The sequence below is a fragment of the Oncorhynchus clarkii genome, chromosome 7 (assembly GCF_045791955.1).
Source record: "Oncorhynchus clarkii lewisi isolate Uvic-CL-2024 chromosome 7, UVic_Ocla_1.0, whole genome shotgun sequence".
Classification (NCBI taxonomy): Eukaryota; Metazoa; Chordata; class Actinopteri; order Salmoniformes; family Salmonidae; genus Oncorhynchus; species Oncorhynchus clarkii.
This window is the reverse complement of record NC_092153.1, coordinates 14,293,454-14,312,548: the sequence shown is the minus strand read 5'-3', so window position 1 is coordinate 14,312,548 and position 19,095 is coordinate 14,293,454.

Below are 19,095 nucleotides of genomic sequence, written 5' to 3'. Positions count from 1 at the left end.
ACAGTAGAGATGGATCTGTGTGCGGCTGTACAGTAGAGATGGATCTGTGTGTGGCTGTACAGTAGAGATGGATCTGTGTGTGGCTTTACAGTAGAGATGGATCTGTGTGTGGCTGTACAGTAGAGATGGATCTGTGTGTGGCTGTACAGTAGAGATGGATCTGTGTGTGGCTGTACAGTAGAGATGGATCTGTGTGTGGCTGTACAGTAGAGATGGCTCTGTGTGTGGCTGTACAGTAGAGATGGATCTGTGTGTGGCTTTACAGTAGAGATGGATCTGTGTGTGGCTGTACAGTAGAGATGGATCTGTGTGTGGCTGTACAGTAGAGATGGATCTGTGTGTGGCTGTACAGTTAAGATGGATCTGTGTGTGGCTGTACAGTAGAGATGGATCTGTGTGTGGCTGTACAGTAGAGATGGCTCCGTGTGTGGCTGTACAGTAGAGATGGATCTGTGTGTGGCTGTACAGTAGAGATGGCTCTGTGTGTGGCTGTACAGTAGAGATGGCTCTGTGTGTGGCTGTACAGTAGAGATGGATCTGTGTGTGGCTGTACAGTAGAGATGGCTCTGTGTGTGGCTGTACAGTAGAGATGGATCTGTGTGCGGCTGTACAGTAGAGATGGATCTGTGTGTGGCTGTACAGTAGAGATGGATCTGTGTGTGGCTTTACAGTAGAGATGGATCTGTGTGTGGCTGTACAGTAGAGATGGATCTGTGTGTGGCTGTACAGTAGAGATGGATCTGTGTGTGGCTGTACAGTAGAGATGGATCTGTGTGTGGCTGTACAGTAGAGATGGCTCTGTGTGTGGCTGTACAGTAGAGATGGATCTGTGTGTGGCTTTACAGTAGAGATGGATCTGTGTGTGGCTGTACAGTAGAGATGGATCTGTGTGTGGCTGTACAGTAGAGATGGCTCTGTGTGTGGCTGTACAGTAGAGATGGATCTGTATATACAGTATACAGTATATACACCTTCCCACCTACCTGCATGTAAATACATGGAAAACTGTTATTTTTAACATTTTCATAAACAGCAGCAGTGACTTGATTGTGATGCCTGGTCCAGAGAGGCTTGTATGTTGAAGAGAGTTATACACTTCACTTCCCATCCAGGGTCAATCACACTGATATGAGCCCTTCATCTCTCTTTTTGGAGAATGATGCACGCATGGTGTCAAGCAGCCGACAGATGGCTGCTCCGTGGCAGTGTGTATGTGTGTGTAATGTACTGTGTGTTTCACTGAAATAGTGCTTCTGTGTGTGTGTGTGTGTGTGTGTGTGTGTGTGTGTGTGTGTGTGTTTCACTTCTGACATACTTTCAGGAGGCTTTGAGAGCAGCGCTGGGATTAAATGCTCTGACATATTCATATCTGGTCACACTTTCAGCTGCTACACAGGAAGGTCTGTCACTATCAAAGACCCAGGAATCTGCTCTGTGCACAGAGAGAGAGAGAGAGAGAGAGAGAGAGAGAGAGAGAGAGAGAGAGAGAGAGAGAGAGAGAGAGAGAGAGAGAGAGAGAAAGAGACAGAGAAAGAGAGAGGGGCAGGCAGGCAGGCAGGCAGAGGATTTCTTTCTTACAAAGCTCCTAACCATCTTTTGAAAAGAAAATCCTTTGTACCCCTCCCCAAACCGGGTGCCCTCCCTCACCTCCTCCGTATTTAAGTCCCTGTGTGGAACGAATGGGGAGCGAGCCCTGGAAAGTTTGTCTCTGGGAGCCAGGTCGCGCTGTAGCTGATTAGATGGGTTTCAGCGGCAGTGTGGGTAATAGGCTCCTCTCTGCGCTCCGTGCCGCCGCCGCTAACCCTCTGCTCCCCTGGCAGCCACTGCGACTGGAATTAATCAGCTCTACTGGGAGCTTCCTCCATCCCCTCTCTGCAGGCGAGACACTCCGGAGTCATTTACCAGCCAATCCCACTGTCAACCTACTGTCATTTAGGCCTTTTCATTATGCCTTTCCCCCTCTCTGTCCCTCTCTGTCTCTCACGGTCTCTCTCTCTCTCCCTCTCTCTCTTCCTCTCTCACTCTTCCTCTCTCACTCAGAAAAAGGAGAGGTTAAAAATGTGAAATGGGTGACATATTAACCTAATGTTGGATTCTTTTTATAGACGGCCATTATTTTTACTACCCCACTTTTGTACAAAACACAGGGACTGAATATGTGTATATTTAAAAAGAAAAATGGAGAGACAGAAAAAGATAGAGGACATGGAGAGAGAGAGAGAGAGAGAGAGAGAGAGAGAGAGAGAGAGTAGATAGGAGATAGGAGATAGAGGAGTGAAGGACAACAGGCTTTTTCAGGTGAGTGTTGGTTTTTCCAGTAATTAGGATGCAGGTTGGCTAATGAGCCCGTGCCGTGGCGGCAGTGGCTGGCGTGGCGGGATGAGAGTGCGTCACAGCCCCTGTCCTAAATGTGACAATAGGTGGCCAACTTTCTTCCTCGCTTATGGAGCCTGGGAGCCATAACTACCAATTACGCTGGCTGGGTGTCCCTGGGGCGCGAGGCCCTCGTATCGGCCTGGCCTGCTACACTAAGCCTGCTTAAGTGACCTATTTTAGGTGCCCAGGCAGTCTGTTAAACACCTCAAAGGTTAGATTATCCTATGATGAAATGCAAGGTCTTTCCAAAGTAAATCACATATGGAAAAGAGAGCGCGCGCGCGAGAGAGAGAGAGAATCCTTACCTCTACAGCCGCTAGGATATAGGACCAGCACCCATACATCCAGTCTCTCTCTCCCCCTGCTCGGATGATGACCAGGCTAAAAAAATATTCATGAGTAAACAAAGGGAGGGAGTGATTTAAAACATTGCCAGAGGAAAATAAATATGAATAAAAAATCATGAATAGTGTATTATATTATAAAACTGCTCAGGAGAGGAGCCTCCATCTTGTTGTGCTTGGGGCTGGAAGGAGAGATTGCAGTTGGTTGGGCATTATTTAGAATGCTTGTTTGTTATTTGCTGCTCGCTGTCTTTTTTCATTTTACCTTTATTCAACCAGGCAAGTCAGTTAAAGAACACATTCTTATTCTCAACGACGGCCTAGGAACAGTGGGTTTACTGCTTTGTTCAGGGGCAGAATGACAGATTTTTACCTTGTCATGGTAACATTTTGGTTACCAGCCCAACGCTCTAACCACTAGGCTGACTTCCGTCGTCTGAAGGAAGTGACAAACCTCTAAAGAGGAAGTGACACGCGGACGTTTTGGTGACAGTCTGGGAGACTGGGAGAGAAGATGAACAAGGAGAGGAGTTGGGTTATTTTGTCCTTCTGGACATACTGCTATGTTCTAAATATGTAGCTTTTCACTAAGAAATATAAAAACTGTCCCTTTCTGTCAGATTCGCAAAATATTCTAGATACATTTGTGACTCTATTCTGTTGTAACATAGCCATAAGCAGAGGCTCCACATTGATGGCGGTGGGTGGTGGTTGACTACCAACAACCCCAGTCGTTAATGTGTAGTCTCTTTATATGGCTATGTTACAGTGGCGGTCAGTGCCGTTTAAGAGAAAGGAGGCATGGCCTTATTTCTATTACAACATATTGGATGACTGTCATTCATATTCCATTCACCCAGTTCAATGTAACATTGATAGGTTTAGGCTACTACATGATACTTAAAATGTCCCTGTACCCATCATGAGGTTGCTACAATCTAGCCGATGAATAAACTTTACAACGTACGCTAGGTGCACAGGTCGAGAGAATGTTGAGTAATCAAGGTGACAGATATTGACACATTCATAACCGCCTTGCACACTCTTGCCTGCATCTAACTGATCTAGGGTGTAATCATTAGTCCAACAATTGCAAACAAGAGTTTCTATTGGACAAATTCAGGTATGTTTATCCCAAACCTTCATATCATAACCGCTAACCGCTACACACAGTCTACATTGTTGTCACCATATTATAACTCCATAGTCAACATAGCTACTAGAACTAACGCGTTAGTAAACCCACAATCCATGTGCACAATCACGCAGTACAGTGTACAGTCAGAAAGGAGATTAGCAGTTACACCAACGGGCCCCGGTGTCAATAAATTAATACAACCAAAAGCTTACCTTGACTTGGAAGAGTTCCAGTGCTGGATTACCATAGCAGCTAGCTAACATAGCATCGCTTTCTGTTTGAGACGAAAGTTTGAGTAGGCTAAAGTAGCTAGCTGTATTAACTAGCTAAGTGAAAGTAAAGTTTAAAAAAATACTAAATATAGCTGCCTCTCTCTCTCTCTTTTACTTTACCTTCATTTTTGAAGAAATTAATTTGTTCCAAACCTTTCAACTATTGTCTTTCTACTCACCACATTTAATGCACTGCAGTGCTAGCTAGCTGTAGCTCATGCTTTCAGTACCATATTCATTCTCTGATCCTTTGATTGGGTGGACAACATGTCAGTTCATGCTGCAAGAGCTCTGATAGGTTGGAGGACATCCTCCGGAACCTATCATAATTAATGTGTACGTCTATGGAAGGTGGTGAGAACCATGAGCCTCCTAGGTTTTTGAATTGAATTCAATGTACCCAGAGGAGGACGGAAACTAGCTGTCCTCCAGCTACACCATGGTGCTACCCTACATAGTGCTGTTGAGGCTACTGTAGACCTTCTTTGCAAAACAGTGTGTTTTAATTTATTATTTGGTCCCGTGTTTCATGAGCTGAAATAAAAGATCCCAGAAATGTTCAATATGCACTAAAAGCCTATTTCTCTAAAAAATGCAATTTCAGAATTTTTGGAATTGAATGTTAATTTCTCTACCACAAGCTAGCTCCAATGTCATTTTACAGAATTTGTCAATACATTCAACTGGGCTCACAACTCCAGACCATGTGTATCCTCTCCAGTCCAGGACCTCCACATTCGGCTTCTTCACCTGCGGGATTGTCTGAGACCAGCCAGCCGGACAGCTGATAAAACTGAAAATGATAAAGCCATTTTTGTGGGAAAAAACTAATTCTGATTGGCAGGGCCTGGCTCATGGGTGGGCCCATTGATTAGGGCCTAATGAATTCATTTCAGTTGACTGATTTCCTTATATGAACTGTAACTCAGTAAAATTGTTATTTATATTTTTGTTCAGTTTATTTAGTATTAGTTTCATCTCAAAAGGATCATTTTTAAAATGTTTTACTACTTACATTTTTGGTGGTCCTCCCCTTCCTCCCCTGAGGAGCCTCCAGTCTGTAGACTCTCTCTGCGTGATTGATGATGGCCTTCCGTAATGGTAAAATAAATGTCTCAGCACTAATTTCCCCCTCATTGTTTCTGATGGACTATGCCGTCTCTTTTGGGCATTTGGGAAACTGCCATTAAAATATATCTGTGTGTGAGGCTGAGGCGGTCGGACGATAAGCAGGTTCCACACACTGGACAGCCACTTTGCTGCTCTCCCCTCCCCTTCCTCCCACTGCAGACTGACTCTCCTCTGAGACTTCATCAATTAAGAAAAGAGGACTTTAACAGGAAGTGGTTGTTTGACATGTTGGCTTGTTCATAGGGACAACCATAATTACTTCCCAGAATTTAACAGTAGCTGTAAAACAACCGATCTGATTGGCTGACTGACCGTGACTCTGTCCTGGGACAGTGAAAGACTGTTGTTTGGTCTGGAAAGCCTTTGGGCCAGGTTGTATACACTCACCTCAGGAGTTATCAGTGCAGACAGACAGATACGCTGCATGTCAGGATCCCTCAGACATATCCACTTCTTGGTCACAGTATATTCCTATATATCAGGGTTCTCCAACCCTGTTCCTGGAGAGATACCCTCCTGTAGGTTTTTCCTCCAACCCCAGTTGTAACGGACCTGATTCAGCTTATCAACCAAGAAATTGTTAGAATCAAGTACGCTAGATTAGGGTTGGAGTGAAAACCTACAGGACGGTAACTCTCCAGGAACAGGGTTGGAGTGAAAACCTACAGGACGGTAACTCTCCAGGAACAGGGTTGGAGTGAAAACCTACAGGACGGTAACTCTCCAGGAACAGGGTTGGAGTGAAAACCTACAGGACGGTAACTCTCCAGGAACAGGGTTGGAGTGAAAACCTACAGGACGGTAACTCTCCAGGAACAGGGTTGGAGAGCCCTGATATATACTAAACAAAGCTGGCCCCACACTGCCTTCAACCATGACAAGCCCCACTCATAAACACTGTGGAAACCTAACACACAGACAGGACTGTAAACCACAGTGGTCTGTGATGGTTCAACAGGAGCTTGACGTGTAGAACAGAACACACACAGGGTTAATCAGTGTTTACTGTATCTAGCTGTCTGAAACAGGAGTAGTAGGAGACTGTGTGTGGTTTATCTGATAGGAAAAACAAATCCAATATTTCCAGAAAGCCCCCTACCGTTTCCATGACATCAGCTGTTTCGGGCTGGCCTGAAAGCACTTCTCTAATACTCAGAGGTGATACTCCTTAGAGAACTTCACGTCCAACCAGCTCTTGCGATGGATGGTAAACAAACCGGCTGGGTGCGTAACCACGGCAACCCCAATCCAAAACCCAAAACCCATTAACCCCGACATGTCAGTGTGTCTCCAGCGATCCCCCTCTAACACTGTGCAGGTCGGTCTCTCGCCAGGCCCGGCCACAGCACGACAGCACGCCACAGGACCTGTTTGTTTGTACTTGGCCCGCATTTTAAACCCGCCAGGAAGCAGTGTCAGCTGGTCCTGGTCGGACTCAAACCTGGGGAGCCCTTCTCTGAGCCCTGCTTTACTCCGGAGCCCTGCGCTGGGCTGGGGTCTGAAGAACGAATCGAGGGATGTTTATTGTGGCTGTGATTGACTGACCGGCACTGAGTCTGGCGGGGTCTGCCCAGAGCTTTTCAAAAAGACAGGCTCTTCATAAGGAGATGACTGGGACCACACTTATACCTAGAGCAGTATGGATTATGGAGCTACACTATATCAATGGTGGGGTTCACTATCTATGTCCTAATTTCTATGCCTGAATCCTGTCATAGAGGGATGACGTCTTGAATGTTGTTTCCTTTCTGTGAAATCGTGATGCCTTTGTGAACGAACAGGAGATAATGACACATTGTCCACAATGTAAACAAGCTGAAGCTGAGATGCATTTGAAAAATGCAGGTCACTCGTGACTGAAATTATGCTGCTGTTATGTATTCTCTGGGGGCTTTGTGATAACCAAGACATTCTATAACCCAGAGACCCCCAATTAGAGTAGCGGTGGGGGTAGCGGGGTAGGGAAGGGAACCGACTGCTATTGCTTTGACCTGCGCGTGTTCCTTGGAGCCGCACTGGAGAGGGGAGATGTGGAGGCAGGATAAGACAGAGAGAAAACAGGCTGTGCAGAATGGCCAGAGGCTCCCGGTGCCTCTCTATCAATGCAAAACAGACTACTTCCCTGGGCAAAGAGGACATCTCACTTTTTTTAAGGGTACATTTATTTTGAAAGCGCATGCAAGGGGAAGAGAGAGAGTGAGGGAGAGAGAGAGAGAGAGAGAGAGAGAGAGAGAGAGAGAGAGAGAGAGAGAGAGAGAGAGAGAGAGAGAGATACATGGAGAGAGAGAGAGAGAGAGAGAGAGAGAGAGAGAGAGAGAGAGAGAGAGAGAGAGAGACAGAGAGAGAGAGAGAGAGAGAGAGAGAGAGAGAGAGAGAGAGAGAGAGAGAGAGAGAGAGAGAGAGAGAGAGAGAGAGAGAGAGAGAGAGAGAGAGAGAGAGAGAGAGAGAGAGAGAGAGAGAGAGAGAGAGAGAGAGAGAGAGAGAGAGAGAGAGAGAGAGAGAGAGAGAGAGAGAGAGAGAGAGAGAGAGAGAGAGCGAGAGAGACAGAGAGAGAGAGAGAGAGAGAGAGAGAGAGAGAGAGAGAGAGAGAGAGAGAGAGAGAGAGAGAGAGAGAGAGAGACAGAGAGAGAGAGAGAGAGAGAGAGAGAGAGAGAGAGAGAGAGAGAGAGAGAGAGAGACAGAGAGAGAGAGAGAGAGAGAGAGAGAGAGAGAGAGAGAAAGGAAGTAAGGAAGAAAAACAAAGAAAATAAGATGAAAAGCATCTTTAGCCGGAAACATCTGGTTTCATATTCGGAGACCAAAAAGGAAATTGCGAAAAGACAAAAACTCTTCTGTTTTGATTTATTGTATTATTTGAGTGCTCTGCAATGCCAGTCATCCAGTTCACATTTGCGGTCGTAAATACGGGGCCGAAGCACGGTGACAGGGCATTAGGGAAGTCTCCTCCTGGACCAGAGCTGATTGATAACGTCTATAATAACATCCACTACTGCTGTGTTCTGTCCTAAATTACACAACACTGAAGGGCTATTGTTAATTGGATGAATGGATTGGGAGAGAGAAAGACTGGAGATAGAGAAAGAGAGGGAAGGATGGAGGGAGAGAGAGGGAAAGATGGAGAGAGAGAGTAAGATAGACAGACAGAGACAGAAGAGGCAGAGAAAAATAGAGAGATACAAATTAATTATGAACACAGTGCCCTCCATTTCAGTACTGCATCCCATGTGTCACTCTGTCAGCCATGCATCCCTCTGTCAGCCATGGATTTCTCTGTCAGCCATGCTTCTCTCTGTCAGCCATGCATCCCTCTGTCAGCCATGCATACCTCTGTCAGCCATGGATTTCTCTGTCAGCCATGGATCCCTCTGTCAGCCATGCATCTCTCTGTCAGCCATGGGTCTCTCTGTCAGCCATGGGTCTCTCTGTCAGCCATGGGTCTCTCTGTCAGCCATGCGTCTCTCTGTCAGCCATGGGTCTCTCTGTCAGCCATGGATTTCTCTGTCAGCCATGGATCCCTCTGTCAGCCATGGGTCTCTCTGTCAGCCATGGGTCTCTCTGTCAGCCATGGGTCTCTCTGTCAGCCATGCGTCTCTCTGTCAGCCATGGGTCTCTCTGTCAGCCATGGATTTCTCTGTCAGCCATGGATCCCTCTGTCAGCCATGCATCTCTGTCAGCCATGGGTCTCTCTGTCAGCCATGGGTCTCTCTGTCAGCCATGCGTCTCTCTGTCAGCCATGGGTCTCTCTGTCAGCCATGGGTCTCTCTGTCAGCCATGGGTCTCTCTGTCAGCCATGCGTCTCTCTGTCAGCCATGCATCTCTCTGTCAGCCATGCACCTCTCTGTCAGCCATGGATCCCTCTGTCAGCCATGGATCCCTCTGTCAGCCATGGATCCCTCTGTCAGCCATGCACTTCTCTGTCAGCCATGGATCCCTCTGTCAGCCATGGATCCCTCTGTCAGCCATGGATCCCTCTGTCAGCCATGGATCCCTCTGTCAGCCATGAATACCTCTGTCAGCTATGCATTTCCCTCTGTGCCCTAGCTGCTTAAGTAGCAGTGTAAATCTGGAGCAGACTGAAGGGACGGCCAGTCACTAAGAGTTACTGCACCTGGCCATGTTGTGGGCATTGCTCACCCTCTCTCATCGCTCCATTATTGGCATCAGTGACATATCAGGGACTATGGCTAGTCTGTCTCACCCTTATGGCTAATGCCCAATAGCTCAATTATGGCTCACCATTCTTAGTTATTGTCAGAGCCATATGTTGTTTGTTCTGATATTTCTTAATTTCTTGGAGGATGTTTCCCATTGTTTTGTGTTGCTAGGTATTATCACTGCACTGTTGGAGCTAGAAACACAAGCATTTCACTGCACTGTTGGAGCTAGAAACACAAGCATTTCACTGCACTGTTGGAGCTGGAAACACAAGCATTTCACTGCACTGTTGGAGCTAGAAACACAAGCATTTCACTGCACTGTTGGAGCTAGAAACACAAGCATTTCACTGCACTGTTGGAGCTAGAAACACAAGCATTTCACTGCACTGTTGGAGCTAGAATCACAAGCATTTCACTGCACTGTTGGAGCTAGAAACACAAGCATTTCACTGCACTGTTGGAGCTGGAAACACAAGCATTTCACTGCACTGTTGGAGCTAGAAACACAAGCATTTCACTGCACTGTTGGAGCTAGAATCACAAGCATTTCACTGCACTGTTGGAGCTAGAAACACAAGCATTTCACTGCACTGTTGGAGCTAGAAACACAAGCATATCACTGCACTGTTGGAGCTAGAAACACAAACATATCACTGCACTGTTGGAGATAGAAACACAAACATTTCACTGCACTGTTGGAGCTAGAAACACAAGCATTTCACTGCACTGTTGGAGCTAGAAACACAAGCATATCACTGCACTGTTGGAGCTAGAAACACAAGCATTTCACTGCACTGTTGGAGCTAGAAACACAAGCATTTCACTGCACTGTTGGAGCTAGAAACACAAGCATATCACTGCACTGTTGGAGCTAGAAACACAAACATATCACTGCACTGTTGGAGCTAGAATCACAAGCATTTCACTGCACTGTTGGAGCTAGAAACACAAGCATTTCACTGCACTGTTGGAGCTAGAAACACAAGCATATCACTGCACTGTTGGAGCTAGAAACACAAACATATCACTGCACTGTTGGAGCTAGAATCACAAGCATTTCACTGCACTGTTGGAGCTAGAAACACAAGCATATCACTGCACTGTTGGAGCTAGAATCACAAGCATTTCACTGCACTGTTGGAGCTGGAAACACAAGCATGTCACTGCACTGTTGGAGCTAGAAACACAAGCATGTCACTGCACCTGCGATAACACAAGGGGTGTTGAAAATGGACAAATGCTGACTCCCACACTGCACTGGATTCCACTAGGAAAGACGACAGCATGTTTTCCTTTATCTTAGTTTGTAGGAAGTCACCCAGCCCCACAGCAGAGACTTGTGTGTCATTATGTTGCAGTCTGTCCCTAGTCTGTACACTGACAAAACTGATGGGACATTACGCCAGAAAGGCACTGCAACAAAACCTACAAATCCATGCGTACCGTATGAGTGCAAATGAAACCTGTGTCAACAGATGGGGAGAGGGAGGTTAGAGCTCCTAGCGTCTGTTTTCTCTGTCTATCTCCTCCTCGTCTATCTCCTTCATGGAGAAGAGTTCAGATTTACAACGGAGGAAGCCTTGGAAACAGAGCTCACGGAGCTCCTTAACATCTGGCGGGTGCGCGCTGCCGGGAACGGTGGTGGCGGTCGGAACCGTTGGGTGTCGGTTGGAGGCTGTGACAGTGGAGTAAAAGTGTTAGCCTGGGGCCTGTGTAGAGTGACTGATGGACAGGTGGATCTCCCCAGGGATCCAGGGCTGGACCAGGGTGTGAAGAGACATCGTGGAGCAGAAAATAGAAGCTGAGCAGGTTGACTGGCCTCGTCTGGGGTCTCCAGGGCCGCCACTCTATTCCCCTCAGCTTCTAAACTCATTTATTTCATTAGAACGAGATTTGGAACGAGCTGGTTGGGGATGGTGGATACGGTACAGACGGGAACAACAGAGACAGAATCAATCAGAAGGGACAGTCGGAGGAGGAACGGGGAAGGGTGACACCCCTATCACGGAACACACATCGTAATTGTCATGATCATTGTCGTCCGAAAGCGGCCAGATAACGTGGACAGACATTAGGAGATGCTACAGCCCAGTTCTGTAGTCCTCTGTCATATAGGATGATGGGAGAGAGATGCAAATACGTTCCTCTCTACTTCCCACCAGCCTTAGAATAACGACTTGTGTCATTGACCAAATCAGCCCTCCACACACTCCACACACTCCACACCTAATGAATATAATGCTGTACGCTCACCTTCAAAAACCCTCACCCATTTTTAGCACACGGGTCTGTCCAAAAACGATGCATATGTATGAGCTACATATGGACAGTGGGAGGAGAGGCAGGAGACAGGATCCCTGCAGTCCACATCTAAATAGTGAGTTTGACCCATTTTGTATATTTAATCCATCCTGCTCACCGTTCCCAGTGCCCAGAGAGCCATACGGTATTTGCCATTCCCACAACACACTCATTTGTTTCTGGTGGCACCGGGCCCCCTGCTTTCCTAATGAGCCTCCCACTTCTCCTCTGTACAGTTTAATGTCTCTTTTTCCTTTTGGGTTTGAAAGATTTACAGAGTTAATTACCTTGGGGTATTTAATTAAAACATTGACTAGAGTTCCACACATCGATTGCTGTCATTGTTTGCAACAGTTATACACCTCCACTTTAAGAACATTCTGAAATAAATACCTTTCCCTTGGAGCATGCTGAAATGAATACCTTTCCCTTGGAGCATTCTGAAATGAATACCTTTCCCTTGGAGCATTCTGAAATGAATACCTTTCCCTTGGAGCATTCTGAAATGAATACCTTTCCCTTGGAGCATTCTGAAATGAATACCTTTCCCTTGGAGCATTCTGAAATGAATACCTTTCCCTTGGAGCATTCTGAAATGAATACCTTTCCCTTGGAGCATTCTGAAATGAATACCTTTCACTTGGAGCATTCTGAAATGAATACCTTTCCCTTGGAGCATTCTGAAATGAATACCTTTCCCTTGGAGCATTCTGAAATGAATACCTTTCCCTTGGAGCATTCTGAAATGAATACCTTTCCCTTGGAGCATTCTGAAATGAATACCTTTCCCTTGGAGCATTCTGAAATGAATACCTTTCCCTTGGCGCATTCTGAACGTAAGAAAGGCAAATTCTCAATAAAAGTGAACCTGCAAAATATATATTAACACCGAGAAACTGTGAGAGAGAGAGAGGGAGAGAGAGAGAGGGAGAGAGAGAGAGAGAGAGAGAGAGAGAGAACATTATTGGTGAAGGGTGAACAGCAAGAGAAGGGTCAACTCCAAACCCCTTCAGAGACAGAGAGAGGAGGTAGTCAGAAGAGATGGAGGGAGAGAGAGGAGGTAGTCAGGGGAGATGGAGCGAGAGAGAGGACGTAGTTAGGAGAGATAGAGCGAGAGCGAGGAGGTAGTCAGGAGAGATGGAGCGAGAGAGAGGAGGTAGTCAGGAGAGATGGAGCGAGAGAGAGGACGTAGTCAGGAGAGATAGAGAGAGAGAGATGAGGTAGTCAGGAGAGATGGATCGAGAGAGAGGAGGTAGTCAGGAGAGATGGAGCGAGAGAGAGGAGGTAGTCAGGAGAGATAGAGAGAGAGAGAGGAGGTAGTCAGGAGAGATGGAGCGAGAGAGAGGAGGTAGTCACGAGAGATGGAGCGAGAGAGAGGAGGTAGTCAGGAGAGATGGAGCGAGAGAGGGGAGGTAGTCAGGAGAGATGGAGCGAGAGAGAGAGGAGGTAGTCAGGAGAGATGGAGCGAGAGAGAGAGGACGTAGTCAGGAGAGATAGAGCGAGAGAGAGGAGGTAGTCAGGAGAGATGAGTGACAGAGAGGAGGTAGTCAGGAGAGATGGAGCGAGAGAGAGAGGAGGTAGTCAGGAGAGATGGAGCGAGAGAGAGAGGACGTAGTCAGGAGAGATAGAGAGAGAGAGAGGAGGTAGTCAGGAGAGATGGAGCGAGAGAGAGAGGAGGTAGTCAGGACAGATGGAGCGAGAGAGAGGAGGTAGTCAGGAGAGATGGAGCGAGAGAGAGGAGGTAGTCAGGAGAGATAGAGAGAGAGAGAGGAGGTAGTCAGGAGAGATGGAGCGAGAGAGAGAGGAGGTAGTCAGGAGAGATGGAGTGAGAGTGAGGAGGTAGTCAGGAGAGATGAGTGAGAGAGAGGAGGTAGTCAGGAGAGATTTAGCGAGAGAGAGGAGGTAGTCAGGAGAGATGGAGCGAGAGAGAGAAGAGGTAGTCAGGAGAGATGGAGCGAGAGAGAGTAGGTAGTCAGGAGAGATGGAGCGAGAGAGAGAGGAGGTAGTCAGGAGAGATGGAGCGAGAGAGAGGAGGTAGTCAGGAGAGATGGAGCGAGAGAGAGGAGGTAGTCAGGAGAGATGGAGCGAGAGAGGGGAGGTAGTCAGGAGAGATGGAGCGAGAGAGAGGAGGTAGTCAGGAGAGATGGAGCGAGAGAGAGGAGGTAGTCAGGAGAGATGGAGCGAGAGAGAGGAGGTGGTCAGGAGAAATGAGTGAGAGAGAGGAGGTAGTCAGGAGAGATGAGTGAGAGAGAGGAGGTAGTCAGGAGAGATGGAGTGAGAGTGAGGAGGTAGTCAGGAGAGATGGAGCGAGAGTGAGGAGGTAGTCAGGAGAGATGGAGCGAGAGTGAGGAGGTTGTCAGGAGAGATGAGTGAGAGAGAGGAGGTAGTCAGGAGAGAGAGAGCATGTGTACTGTGTGTGTGAGAGAAGAGAGAGCTGCAGAGAGTGTTTGCGTTCCAGGAGAGCAGAGGAGAGCGTTGGGCTCCCCAGGGCTCCAGGCTCACAGTAGCTTCAGCCTCCAGGCTGTTTGATGTTGAGCTGGAGGATGAGCACCCAGGCAGAGTTCAGCCAGTCATCAAACAGCACCGGGCTGAGGGGCAAGGCCGTAGCACTAATCAAACACTACACAGCTAGGAGCACAACATGGGAACAACCCTAATTATAGTAACCTTCAATAAGGAAAGAGAACGCTATTGTTGACCTTGTTTCCATGGGTTGGGTTTGTAGGTTGGGTTAGAGGTGTGTTGTGTTCATTAGGTAAAGGAGAAATGACTAGGGTACGATTCAGAGATTCAAAGATCTGATCTGGGGCCAGTATACTCCCATCCCTACCCTCCTGTGTGTGTGCGTGTGTGTGTGTGTGTGTGTGTGTGTGTGTGTGTGTGTGTGTGTGTGTGTGTGTGTGTGTGTGTGTGTGTGTGTGTGTGTGTGTGCGTGCGTGCGTGCGTGTGTGCGTGTGTGTGTGTGTGTGTGTGTGTAAGAGAGAGGCAGAGACAGAAAAGAAAGAGAGAGTAACAAGCGGTCTGTCCTTGGAGAGAAGTGGAGCGCTCGATTTTCTGTTTTCTGCCATTTGTCATCGGCAGGCTAAGAGAGATCAACAGTCCTCTACACACAGATCAATATTCTCTTAACCCACACCTAATCTGGAGAGAGTTTCCTGCAATTTCACCTTCCCTCGCTCCTCTCCTCCTCCTCTCTCCATCCCCCTCTCTGCCTCCCCTGCCACCATCCACTTTCTCTCCACTTTTATTTTCCCTGTTCTCTCGTTTTCGCCAATCATTTTGGGCTGACGAGCAACAGCCATTTTTCACGTGGCGGTCGGAGACAGGTGACAAAGAAGGGAATGATGTTTCCTGACGTGGAGGATGATGGATACGATGTACTACTGAGTGGGGAGACTCGCAGCCGGGCCCCGATGTCGGAAGATAGAGTAGCTGCCTAATCGCCCACATGACATCGCAAATTGCCCCTGCTCGTCCCCCCTCTCTCTCCCTCCTGAGTCTCCACCACAACCGTCGTCTCCAAATCCACTTCCTCAGTCTAGAGCAGATGTCTTCCAGCAGAGCGGTTCTGTGGCCTGGGACCCCAATAGAACTCCATCACAGTACTCCCTCCTCTCTGTCAGCTGTTTAGAGGAGAGAAAACCAGGAAGTAGACAGCAGAGAGCATCTGTCTGACACCTAACCACACACAAGGCCTCTTCCTAATCCTAACCCATCCTTCAATCCCAACACCAAACCCAGTTTATAGATGACACAGTGAAACTGTGGAAGGCCAGTGGGATCTCTCCTGTCCTTGTTTCTGTCGTCATGTTGTTTTCTGAGACCTCGCTCTGTCTTCCCGACAAGGAAGGTCAGGAAACAACCACATATCTGCATTTGTCTGACGTTTACGCTTGACCAGCTGTGATACTTTCTCTTCTTCTCTCTGCGTCCTCCAACATCGGTCTCAAGCCGCCACAGAGTGGTAGGAGGGCTCTAAGACAGACAGGGCCTTTCATGGCTGTGGTCTCAAGCCGCCACAGAGTGGTAAGAGGGCTCTAAGACAGACAGGGCCTTTCATGGCTGTGGTCTCAAGCTGTCACAGAGTGGTAAGAGGGCTCTAAGACAGACAGGGCCTTTCATGGATGTGGTCTCAAGCTGCCACAGAGTGGTAAGAGGGCTCTAAGACAGACAGGGCCTTTCATGGCTGTGGTCTCAAGCTGTCACAGAGTGGTAAGAGGGCTCTAAGACAGACAGGGCCTTTCATGGCTGTGGTCTCAAGCTGTCACAGAGTGGTAAGAGGGCTCTAAGACAGACAGGGCCTTTCATGGCTGTGGTCTCAAGCTGTCACAGAGTGGTAAGAGGGCTCTAAGACAGACAGGGCCTTTCATGGCTGTGGTCTCAAGCTGTCACAGAGTGGTAAGAGGGCTCTAAGACAGACAGGGCCTTTCATGGCTGTGGTCTCAAGCTGTCACAGAGTGGTAAGAGGGCTCTAAGACAGACAGGGCCTTTCATGGCTGTGGTCTCAAGCTGTCACAGAGTGGTAAGAGGGCTCTAAGACAGACAGGGCCTTTCATGGCTGTGGTCTCAAGCTGTCACAGAGTGGTAAGAGGGCTCTAAGACAGACAGGGCCTTTCATGGATGTGGTCTCAAGTGAAGGGCTTCTTCCAGTGAGGGACGTCAGTGCTCACAGACAGACCTGCTAGTGTACCGTCCAGGGCTGTACTCAGGGTGAGAGACACACACACATGTAACACACAGACAGACCTGCTAGTGTACCGTCCAGGGCTGCACTCAGGGTGAGAGACACACACACATGCTGTACACAGAAACATTAAAAGGAAGCATGGGGTCCAGTTACACACAACACACACACACACAATAGTTGCTTTATTTGACAGGCTAGCATAACAACAGTCTATCCTGGTGTTCTTTGCCCAGATGCTCCAGACACGAGCTGGTTACAGGATGATGTCACAAATTAGACGTTGATAACACTTTGTGTGTGTGTGTGTGTGTGTGTGTGTGTCCACTGTCTGTCTTTCCATTCTGCTGGAGATGATTTAGTGTATCTTAGATATTCCACCAGCCGAGGAGAAAACACATAGCGAGATCAAAATGGCTGCTGTTTATTTGGCTGTATTATTTCAAGGAACCCCCATGCATTTCCCTCTGACTGTACTTCAATGAATGGCTGAGTAGGAATCTCCTATCTGGCAGGATGACTTTACCAGACAGTCTGTACCATGCGATATGACTGGAAATAGAAGCAGAAAAAGCATTTGTCTTTCCTGAGCAAGACATCTGTTAAGCATTTTAATGGGGATCAATGGAGGGGCAAAGACAGGAGCTTTGGGGTTGATTGGCTGAAAAGCAGAGAGATCACAGATATATCTACCCATACTGCCTGCACTGCTGTTTTCAGCCAACACAAGCTGCCATACTGTACGCATGTGTGTGTGTGTTTACATGTTTGGATGTGTGTGTGTGTGTGTGTGTGTGTGTGTGTGTGTGTCTGTCTCTCTTCTCCTGACACATGGCCAACACTGCTACCCAGGAGTCCTCTCATATACACTGTAGTGGAACAGAAAGGGTTAAGGCGATGTTTCCTACCCTGCCAAATGAATCAGATTAATATTAGCCAAAGCGAATGTCATCATTGGCACTTCTCTCTCCCCTCCCATCCCCCTCTCCCACACCCTCATCTCTCTATCTCTTTCTCCCTCTCCCTCCCCGATCTCTGTCTCTTTCTCTTCCTTCCCGTCTCACTCTCTCTCTCTCTTCCTCCTCCTTCCTCTCCTTCCCCCTCTCCCTCTCTCCTTGCTGTGCTTGGGTTTCTGGGGCTCAGGCGGTAATGAGGGGATGTTATGCAGTGCCATAAACGGAGAGGAGCGCTGTCAGTATGCATAAAGGATGAGACAGGGAAGATGGTGGAGGGGTCAGTGGGGAGAGAGAGAGGGAAGAAAAATCGAGAGAGAGAGAGAAACTGAGAGCAGAGAGAGGGAGAGAGAGATAGGAAGTGAAAGCAGAGAGAAAGAGAGAGAAAGTGAGAGAAGAGAGAGAGCACTCATAAGGATGAGAGAGAGACAGGCCAGTGACAAACAGCTCTTCTCTCTATGCCCCCTCTCACAGGTGCCAATGCAGTGAGTGCAGCGCCCCCTGTGCCTGGCCCTGTGTAACAGCTGATAGGAAACACATCAGCCATGTTATTGACTGTGGTTGACTGTGGTCACAGGGGAACTAGCAGGTGGACTCATGTGCTAGTCGGAACTAGGAAACACTGACATTTCCGACTTGCTAACCGGTTGTAGTTATACAATTGCCGCATTCAACCAGCTAGTAAGTCGGACATTTCTGAGTTTCCTAGTTCTGACAAGCTCATGAACGTGGCATGAGTTTCCTAGTTCCGACTAGCATGTGAATACGGAATGAGACGGGTATAATAACATGTAAACAATACTCTTACTAATGCATAAACAACTACTTCTGTAGCTATAATACTACTAGTCTACTACTACTACTACTACTACTACTTCTGTTTCTTCTTCTAGTACTTCTACTTTACTACTACTATTAGCAGACTACTACTTCTACTACTACTACTACTGCTGCTACTACTACTACTACTACTACTACTACTACTACTGCTACTACTACCATGCTGCTACTACTTCTACTACTACTACCATGCTGCTACTACTTCTACTACTACTACCATGCTACTACTACTACTACTACTACTACTACTACTACCATGCTGCTACTACTTCTACTACTACTACCATGCTGCTACTACTTCTACTACTACTACCATGCTGCTACTACTTCTACTACTACTACCATGCTGCTACTACTTCTACTACTACTACCATGGTGCTACTACTTCTACTACTACTACCACGCTGCTACTACTTCTACTACTACTACTACCATGCTACTACTACTACTACTACTACTACCATGCTGCTACTACTTCTACTACTACTACCATGCTGCTACTTCTTCTACTACTACTACTACTACTACTACCATGCTGCTACTACTTCTATTACTACTACCATGCTACTACTACTACTACTACTACTACTACTACCATGCTGCTACTACTTCTACTACTACTACCATGCTGCTACTACTTCTACTACTACTACTACCATGCTGCTACTACTTCACCTACTATTACTACTACCATGCTACTACTACTACTACTACTACTACTACCATGCTGCTACTACTTCACCTACTACTACCATGCTGCTACTACTTCTACTACTACTTAATTGAGGAAAATAAGAACAACCCAAAATGTATTTCTGATACTGTCGCAAAGCTAACTAAAAACCAGCATTCCTCAAGTGAGGATGGCTTTCACTTCAGCAGTAATAAATTATTTTCCT